Source organism: Dipodomys merriami, unplaced genomic scaffold (genome assembly GCF_024711535.1).
Source record: "Dipodomys merriami isolate MVZ:Mamm:240054 unplaced genomic scaffold, mDipMer1.0.p SCAF_9, whole genome shotgun sequence".
Taxonomy (NCBI): Eukaryota; Metazoa; Chordata; class Mammalia; order Rodentia; family Heteromyidae; genus Dipodomys; species Dipodomys merriami.
This window is the reverse complement of record NW_027206512.1, coordinates 29846595-29857225: the sequence shown is the minus strand read 5'-3', so window position 1 is coordinate 29857225 and position 10631 is coordinate 29846595.

The following is a 10631-nucleotide window of genomic DNA, read 5'->3' as shown; positions in this document are numbered from 1 at the left end:
GTTTCTCTTGTGATGACTCCTACTTCATCAGTAAGCGTTCTTAAGAGAGTTGCTGAGTAGTATGTTGAGTTCCCATCTTAAATTTTGTTTTTGAAGGGTGATGGCTGGTAAGAGTCTATGGATATTTATTGGGCTTGTATTATTTTTTCTTTTGCTTGTAACCATATTGAAAGACTTCTCCTAACCCACCATTTTGTTCATTGCTACCCTTTGCATATCTAAACTTCAGTATTTCAGGATCTGTCTTGAGTTTCCTGCTGTCATCCCTTGCATTTCCTTATCTTCTTTTCTCTTTGAGCCATCAACCTTAGAGTTGTGAAGACCAGGAAAATTCTGGGTGTCTTCTCTGTAGTATCCTGACCTCTGTCTACAAATTAAAGCTCTTTTCCTTTTTCTTTTCTTTCTCTGTTTTTAAAATAGATCTTTTAATTGAGTTCATTAAGTACTAAATGTACATCAGGTATTTTTCTTCATGTAATTTTTTTTGCTTCTCAGGAAAATGTCAGAAATGATTACTGAGCAATCAAGTTTAATGAGCAAGAAAGAAAAGACAGTTAAGTCAGGCTCTAAGTGAATTACTTGCCTTCATATCACATACCATCATTCACATGGCACGTATCTTTGGTGGTATTGTCAATAGCTGTTTAAAACTATGCTGAACTGGAAAAGGTATATATTTTAGAATTCTTCTTGGTTAATGTGGTGCCATGTTGAGATCTATTTGTAGAAATTATATATAAGGGAAAAATAAAAATGTATAATTACTTTGGGGATAGACAATGAAAAAGGTGCTTAGGTATTACTCTTGTTTTTTAAGTCAAGCTTTATATGCATTCATTCTACTATTTATCATTTACATATTGATTCTGTTACCAAAATCAATCATACTCTAAAATAGGCAGAGGCAAGGTTATTTTTTTTTTCCAGTCTTGGGGCTTGACCTCAGATTCTGGGCATTGTCATTGAGCTTCTTTTGCTCAAGGCTATCGCTCTACTACTTGAGCCATAATGCTGCTTCTGGGTTTTTCTGTTTTTGTTATACCGAAGAATCGAACGCAAGGCTTCACACATGCTAGGCAAGAACTCTACTACTCAGCCACATTCCCAGACCCCTAAATAGGTATAACAAAGAAGTGAAGTAAGCCAGGCCCAAAGAAACACAGGTCCCATGGTTTCCCTTATTTGCAATATCTAGTATATGTATGAGTCTAGCGGAAAAGATCAATAATGTGATGTTAGGAAAATGAACCCTTAGATATGTATTTTAATGTTTTTTTTTCTTTCATGCATGTGTTTCTAACGCATTTATAAGATTATTTCTTTGTTGCTTTGTATGTCCCTCCCCCACAGTATAATCCCCGCTTTCACTATATTTGTTGTCAGTATAACTTGTGGAGGAGATGGGGAAAAACAAGTCGTTTAAGGATACAGGTAGACCTGTTGCAACAATTAGAAGTACAAATTGTCATGTCAAAAACGAGCTTTACAATGTCGGTGTGGGGGGGGGGGAGGAGGGGGGAAGGATTGGGTGGGGGGGAGGGGGAAGGCTGGGAAGGGAGGTGAAGGGTAAACAAAGGAGGAGGCTATAATGCTTGGTAAGAAATGTATGCATTATCCTGCCCATGTAATTGTCACCCCTCTGTACAGTATGTTCACAAATAAAATAAAATAAAATATAAAAAAAGAAGCAAACAGAAATTTTTCTGTTAGTGATAGTTTTTGTAAGTGGCATAATTTATTTATTATAGATCATTTGACTTTATAATGAGTCTACTCTGTTATATTCATATTAAATAACTGTAAGGACTAAAGACCTCAGCTTTCTTACCTAATTTGTGGAGAATAAAGAAATCATACTAAATGATGGGAAACAGATTTTTTGTAATATAAACCATTGTAAGAATGAATAGATAAATTAAATAAAGCTACAGTTTATTATCTTGTTACAGTCAAACTACATTGCTCAATTAATTTAAGAAAACATTTTATTCCAATTGGGTAAAGATTGTTCATGTTTTTGTAAGTCTCTTTAAGGCATCCCCAGTTGTTTTTCACTGCTTTGCTTTTAATATCCTGCTTGATGCACTTCTGCATGGTGACTTCCAACATGAGCCTCTTGTGTCTTTTCTCATCAATATATCTAAAACTCTCAGTGTTTGATTGATCCTTGGGAGTGTCAATATTGCCCAACGCCTTCATCTTTGGGAATATCAATATCATGAAATACTTTAACCCTTTGTTTCTATATCCTGAGTTTTCTTTCTTTTCCTATCTTGGCTCTTTTGAACTAGTCAATCAGTCTTTGCTGGAAACAAGGGAAGAATACCTAAAATCCTAAATAAGTAGGATTAATTTGTTACTTGAATTTCAGCCTAAAGCTGACATACGCTTCTTGCTGTATCATTATTTCTATAATGATACAGAGCCTAGTGCTCACTTCAGCAGCACAGATACTAAAAATTGGAATGATACAGAGAAACAGAACTTAAGCATTAATAGTTCTATAATTTCTTATACAGTGTAATAAGGACAACAGATTTATCTAAGAATTTTCTAATTTGTAAAAGAAATTGTATGGAGAAAAGTGACAAAGTGTTAATATAATTCCTTAAATTGGTAATGATAATAAAATATTAGTCTTAGAATAACTCTTTAATCAACTCATATTTTGATAAAATCACAGCCATTTGTAAGACACCTATGCAACTACACATGATATATAGTTAAAATTTATTATGAGTTCATTAAGCCAGATGTACCTCATGTCTATAATCCCAGCTACTTCAGGAAGTAAAGACTGGGAGTTTCATGGATTAAGGAGAGTCCACGCAAAGTTTACTGATATTCAATCTCAATGTCTAAACCAGGCCTGGCAGTACTTAACTGTCTTCCCAGCTATGCAGTAATCCTTTGATAAAGAGATCAACTTCTGAGGCCAACCCTAGGTAAATACATGAAATGCAACCTGAAAGATAAGTAAAACAAAAAGCACTTCAGGCATAGCTCAAGTGGTAGAATGCCTACCTACCAAGTACCAGTCTTTGATTATAAACACTAGCACTACTAAAAAACGCAGAGAAATAAAAAGAAAGAAAAATACTCCAAACCAAAAAGTTAATTCTAACAGATTATTATGGTTTTATCAAATAGAGAAATTTGCTGAAGTATAATTTCATAAAATTATATTTATTCTTAGTAAATTAGGGAGAATATGAATTGTGATTAAAAGTCAAGGAATGATTAATATATAACTCACTTTTGAGGAATGCAGGAGAAAAGTTTCTTAAAAATATCTGTATGTCAATTGCAAATGTGAAGAACATCAAAAAAGAAGATCACTACTCTGTATGGTTCAGGATGAACTATAATGGCATTTGTGATGATGTTTCTGTTAAAAGGTCCAGGCAGTCACAGTGTCAAATTAAAGCAGGCATGTATCTTATTAATTCATGTGACTTAAGAGCTGCAAATATTGTTGTCATTGTACATTTTGATGAATGGGTATACTAGCATTCCAAATTAGAAAATGAAAATATGTATTACCTCATTCCTTTATTTAACAAAAGAAAAGCAGAAAACCTCCCCTTATTTAATAAAACAATAAGGGAATATGGTGAATTCACAATATATGATCTGGGGACATCAGCGGACAGAAAGAGGAATTCTTATGTTGTGAATATTTAATTTCCAGATATTAACAAGGTAAGGAAACGTATACATATAATTTTTGAACTGCAGACTTTATTTAGTTACTAAATTTTTATTTTGTTTAAATTAATTGATAATAAAAAGCAAAATGAAATAATAATCTAAGTAATTCAATTATGTAAACATTGCCTAATAACATTATTTTTCTTTTAGTTAGAATAAAAGTTCATAGTATTAATATTTATTTAGATTTATCCACCATTGAACTGATTCAGAATTGACTCTAGTAACATCTTTACTTAACATATTGTTATATTCGAAGTATCAATTAAGGTCATTTAGTTGAAGGCATGGATTTATAGATTTTATATATGGCTAAGACATTTAAAATATATAGAATTTATTTGGATGACTCTATAATGAATATTTTCATTGTCTTATAGCATTTGATAATATTCTTTCAGTTAGTTTTGAACATGAAGGAAACTTGAGGTAAAAAAAATCCTGTAAAATGTGAGCTTGTCAACATTTGATCTTCTCTTTGATTTAAATGATGTTCAACACTGGGGGGGAAAGTATTTAGGACACTGCTTTACAATCTCTGTTAGCTCAAAGTCCTATAAAAGAAGAGAACTGGGTTGGGCATACTGTTAATAATAAAAGACTGTGACATATATATGTAAAATGATTTTTTTCTGATTGGTGGTAGAATGATAGTTATTCTGTGTCATCACTATTGATAAGTAAGATGACACAACCTTGTACAGAAATTAGTTAATAAATGAGCGAGACAGAAATCTGCAGGAAATCCTGTGCTATTCTCTTTCATGAGCAGACTTCAAAAAACATTGTCAGATGAATTCAAAACAGGCCCTGACATTCCCAACACTGCTGCAGTGGTATAAGGAGATAGTTTCTTCTACACTTGACAGGCCTTGTTCTTTTTTCATGTGCATGGAATTAGTAAGTCTCCAGAAGTACTTAGTGTTATATTTAACAGAGGGAAGCCTCATCATCATACTATGGCACCTTCAAAATTATTTCTGTATTCAAATTTCACAGAAAAGGAATAATACACCTCTTTATTACAGATTCGAAAGCCATCTTCAAACAGAGGGACTATGTCCTTATAATTACTATGCTTATTTTATCACCACCATTCTGCTCCACTTTGTGCTACTGTATCAGAATGTCTGAAATATATATGAAGAACTTGGCTATAAAGAACAGAGGATTATTTCTTAGCATTCTGAAAGCTGGAGAAATTGAAGAATGAGAAACTTGCAGTTATTTTGGGACTGTGTGCCGTGTTTTGTCATCACAGAAAAAGAAGAGTCAAATGAGGACAAGGAAATGAAAGGGAGCCTAACTAGCTTTTACAACAAACCTGCTCTCCATATAACTTACCTCTGCCTGCCCTAACATCATTCTATCATGAGAGTCTGCTCTCATGAGCCACAGCAATGCTGTATTGAGATTTAAATCTTCAACCCCTGAACCTTGGAAGTTATATTGAATCCATAGCACCCTGCTTGTCATTGGGAATAGAACCTTTATTTTATTTTATTTTCATTTTAGTTGGTCATGGAGCTTGAACTCAAGACCTGGACACTCTCCATGAACCTTTCTCTTAAGGCTAGTGCACTACTACTTTGAACCATAGCATCACTTCCAGTTTTTAGGTGGTTAATTGGAGATAAGAGTCTATAGACTTTCTTGCCCGAATTGGCTGTGAACCTTGATTCCTATCTGAGCCTCCTCAGTAACTAGGATTATGGGCCTGAGCCATCAGCAAGAGCATAGCCAGAACCCCTATGCTTAAAGCAAGAGGAACTTCATGAGCAGTAATGGGTAATAGCTGGTGGTGGTTGTTTTATAGGTCTACTATTTGCTAATGGGCAAAATTTTTGAAATACAGATCAGTAGAATCATTGACATACGTGTATTATAGAGTATCGCTAATGGGAGAGGAATGATAAGCCAAGAACATGTGGTCAACCATCTGGTTCATCCTAATTAATTCTGAGAATTTTTTGGAAATTTTAAATTGAACTCTATACAACAGGATATTCTGATGCCTTATTATAAAAGTAATATTTTCCTTTATAAAAATTTCTCATCTCTTTTTTTAATTAATGAATAAAATGGCTTTTTCTGTGTTGAGGAATTGGATTAAATGGAATATCATCCTTGCATAACAGCTTCCTTGTCTAGGAAATTTTCCGTCTGTGAATAAACAAAAATATTTGGACTCCCATAAAGACACCTATTAAAGGTAAAACATCAAGGAGCATTCTACTACCTACTGAACTGGATCAGCTCTCTTCTTTCAACCTTTTCACTTAATTTCCATTGTGAAGGTATTGTCACATACAGTATCACAATTCACAGCTTGTTTTACAGTTACTGAATGTGTGTCTTCAGTCTTGGAAAATAGTTGCTAAATCACCCAAATTTGTGACTAACACATTAGGCAAACAAAGAACTCTCTCATCTTATTTTCATATTTACATACTCTAGGACATAACCAGCTTTATCTTTGAAGAATGGAAAAAATAAAAGAACAAAAAACTTGTGATTAATACATACCAAGTGAATTTGTATCTCTGATATCACTTCTAATTCCATTATACATATAGTCATGAGTATTTATATTATTATCCTCTTTTTAATTTACTACTTTACATCTCAGTAGAACATACTTAGAAAAACCAGCATTTGCTGGGCTCACACCTGTAAGCCTAGCTACTCAGCAGTCAGAGATCAAAGGATCATGGTTTGAAGCCAGCCTGGGCAGGAAAGTCTGTGAGACTTATTATCAATTAATTACCAAAAGGCCACAGCAGAGCTGTGGTGAAAGTGGTAGGCACTAGTCTTGAGCAAAAAAGATTAGTGACTGTGCCCAGATAATGCTTTCATGACCCTGTATTGGCCTCAAGGAGAAAAAAAGAAAAGAGAAAGAAAGAAAAAGAGAAAAAAAAAACAGCAGCATCTAGGAAATTTGGAGCTAAAGGACCTCAGTGAAAGATACCTTATTGCTACTGAATTCAGGGAACAAATCAGCACAATGTGAGCCTTTATCTTGTATTTGCATAAAATATCTCTTTTTTTTAGCCCAGCACAGGTGGCTCACGCCTGTAATCCTAGCTACTCAGGAGGCTGAGAATTGAGGATCATAGTTCAAAGCCAGAATGAGCAAGAAAGTCTGTGAAACTCTTATCTCCAATAAACCATGAAAAAAATCAGAAATGATCTGTAGCTCCAGTGGTAGAGTGCTAGCCTTGAGCTGAAGAGGTGAAGGACAGCGCACAGGCCCAGAGTTCAAGCCCATGACTGACAAAATAAATAAATAAATAAATAAATAATATTATTCTAGTCAAAATGGATACAGATACTTGATATTTTTAAATAATTTTACAGTTGATTCTTTGTTTAGATATAGTGTTTATTAGTATAATTAGAGGTTTTGTTTTTGTTTTTTATGTTCTTTTTGGTCGATCATGGAGCTTGAATTCTGGGCCTGAGCACTGTCCCTCTCCCTCTGTTCTTCAGCTCTTAAGATCAAGTCAAGCACTCTAACAACTTTGAGCCACAGCACCACCTCTGGTTTTCTTTTTTTTTTTTTTTTAATTTTATTTTATTTTATTTGAGAACATACTGTACAGAGGGGCTACAATTACATGGGCAGGATAATGCATACATTTCTTACCAAGCATTGCAGCCTCCTCCTTTGTTTACACTTCACCTCCCTTCCCCACCTCCCCCCTCCCCCCACCCAATTATACCCCCCTCCCCCCCCCCCACCGACATTGTAAAGATGGTTTTGACATGACAATTTGTACTTCTCATTGTTGCAACAGGTCCACCTGAATCCTTAAACGACTTGTTTGTCCCCATCTCCTTCACATGTTATACTGACATCAAATATAGTGAAAGTGGGGGTTACACTGTGGGGGAGGGACATACAAAGCAACAAAGAAATAATCTTATAAATGCGTTAGAAACACATGCATGAAAGAAACGAAAACATTAAAATACATATTTAAGGTTCATTTTCCTAACATCACATTATCTGACCTTTTCGCTTGACTCATACCTATACTATATATTGCAAATAAGGGAAACCATGGGACCTATGCTTCTTTGGGCCTGGCTTACTTCACTTAATATAATTTTTTCCAAACCTTTCCATTTCTGAACAAATGGGGAAATGTCATTCTTTCTGATGGAGGCATAGAATTCCATTGTGTATATATACCACATTTTCTTGATCCATTCATCTACTGAGGGGCATCTGGGTTGGTACCATATCTTAGCTATGGTAAATAATGCTGCAATAAACATAGTTGTGCTGGTAGCTTTAGCGTGGTCTTGTTTGTAAACATTTGGGTAAATGCCCAAAAGTGGGATTGCTGGATCATAGGGGAGATCTATGTGAAGTCTTTTGAGGAACCTCCATACTGCTTTCCAAAGTGGTTGAACAAGTTTACATTCCCACCAAAAATGAAGTAATGTTCCTTTCTGTCCACATCCCCTCCAGCAACTGTTGTTGTTAGAGTTCTTGATTTTTGCTGTTCTAACTGGAGTGAGGTGATATCTCAATGTTGTTTTGATTTGCATTTCTTTTATTGCTAGGGATGTTGAACATTTCTTCATGTGTCTATTGGCCATCCTACTTTCTTCTTCAGAGAAGCTTCTCTTTAAGTCTTTCGCCCACTTATTTATTGGGCAGTTGTTTCTTTGAGGATTTGTTGTTGGGTGGTTTAATTTTTTGAGTTCCAAGTATATTTTAGATATGAGACCCTTGTCCGTTGTATGGCTAGTAAAGATCTTCTCCCAATCGGTGGGCTTTCTATTGATCTTGCCAGCTATGTCATTTGCCCTGCAGAAGCTCTGCAATCTTATGCAATCCCATTTGTCCAACCTTTCTTTGATTTGTTGTGCTTCCGGGTCTCTATTCAGAAAATTTCAGCCTGAGCCAAGGAGACCTAGGGTTTCTCCTATTCCATCCTGTAATGTTTTCAGAGTGTCTGCTTTGAGTTCAAGGTCTTTGATCCATTTGGAGTTGATTCTGGTGCAGGGTGATATATAAGGATCTAGCTTTAGTTTTCTACATGTAGTTAACCAATTTTGCCAGCACCATTTACTGAAGAGGCTGTCTTTCTTCCATTCTATTGTTTTAGCTTCCTTATCGAAGATTAGATGGCTATAGGTCTGTAGGTTCATTTCTGGGTTTTCAATTCTATTCCATTGGTCCTGAGGTCTGTTCTTATGCCAATACCAAGCTGTTTTGATTACTATGGCTTTATAGTAGAGTTTGAAATTTGGTATTGATATTCCTCCAGCAGTGTTCTTTCCGTTGAGGAGCATTTTTGCTATTCGGGGTCTTTTATTGTTCCATATGAATTTTTGGATTGCCTCTTCTATTTCCTTGAAGAATGAGGGTGGAATTTTGATAGGTATCGCATTGAATTTGTAGATAGCCTTGGGAAGTATTGCCATTTTCACGATGTTAATCTTGCCAATCCAGGAGCATGGGAGGTTTTGCCATTTTTAAAGTTCTGTGTTGATTTCCTTTTTCAAGATTTTAAAGTTTTCATCATAGAGGTCCTTCACTTCTTTGGTTAAGTTAATTCCTAGGTATTTTATTTTTTGTGGGGCTGTTACAAATGGAGTTGCTTTCCTAATTTCAGCCACACTTTTCTCATTGTTGGCATATAGAAAAGCCATTGATTTTTGGGGGTTAATTTTATAACCTGCTACTTTGCCAAAGTTTTGAATCAGCTTGAGTAATTTGGGAGTGGAGTCTATGGGATTCTTTAAATACAAGATCATGTCATCTGCAAAGAGGGAGAGTTGTATTTCTTCTTTCCCTATTTGGATCCCCTTTATGTCTGCATCTTGTCTTGTTGCTGTAGCTAGGCATTCTAATACTAGATTGAAGAGAAGTGGAGAGAGTGGGCATCCTTTTCTTGTTCCTGAGTTAAGAGGAAATGGCTTTAGTTTTTCACCATTGAGTATAATGCTGTCTGTAGGTTTGTCATATACAGCCTTTATTGTATTGAGGAATGTTCCATGGATTCCTAATTTTTCCAGAACCTTCATCATAAAGGGGTGTTGGATCTTGTCAAATGCTTTTTCTGCATCTATTGAGATAACCATGTGGTTCTTATTCTTGCTCCTGTTGATGTGATGAATAATATAAATTGATTTGCGTATATTGAACCAGCTTTGCATCCCTGAAATGAATCCTGTTTGATCGTGGTGTATGATTTTTTGGATGAATTGTTGAAGTCGATTGGCCAAAATTTTGTTGAGAAGTTTTGCATCAATGTTAATCAAACAAATGGGTCTATAGTTCTCTTTCTTTGATGAGTCCCTGCCTGGTTTTGGGATGAGGGTTATGATGGCTTCATAGAATGTGTTCGGTAGTGAGCTTTCTCTTTCAATTTCATTGAAGAGTTGGAGGAGTATTGGTGTGAGCTCTGCTTTGAAGGCCTTGTAAAATTCCGCTGTAAAACCATCTGGTCCTGGACTTTTCTTAGCTGGGAAGTCTCTTATTGCTGTTTCTATTTCAATGCTTGATATGGGCCTATTAAGCTGGTTTAACTCGTCTTGGTTTAGTTTTGGCATGTCAATATTTGCTAGGAAAATGTCCATTTCTGTCAAGTTCTCAAACTTATTAGCATAAAGTTTTGAGAAGTATTCCCTTATAATGTTCTGAATCTTGGTTGTTTCCGTAGTGATGTTTCCATTCTCATCTCTGAGTTTATTAATTTGGGTGTGTTCTCTCCTTTTTCTGATAAGGTTTGCTAAGGGTCTGTCAATTTTGTTAAGTTTTTCGAAGAACCAACTCTTTGTTTTGTTGATTCTTTCTATAGTTTTTTTGGATTCTAATTCATTTAATTCTGATTTAATTTTGATTATTTCTTTCCGTCTATTGGATTGGGGTTTATCTTGCTGCTCTTTTTCAAGGAGGTTTA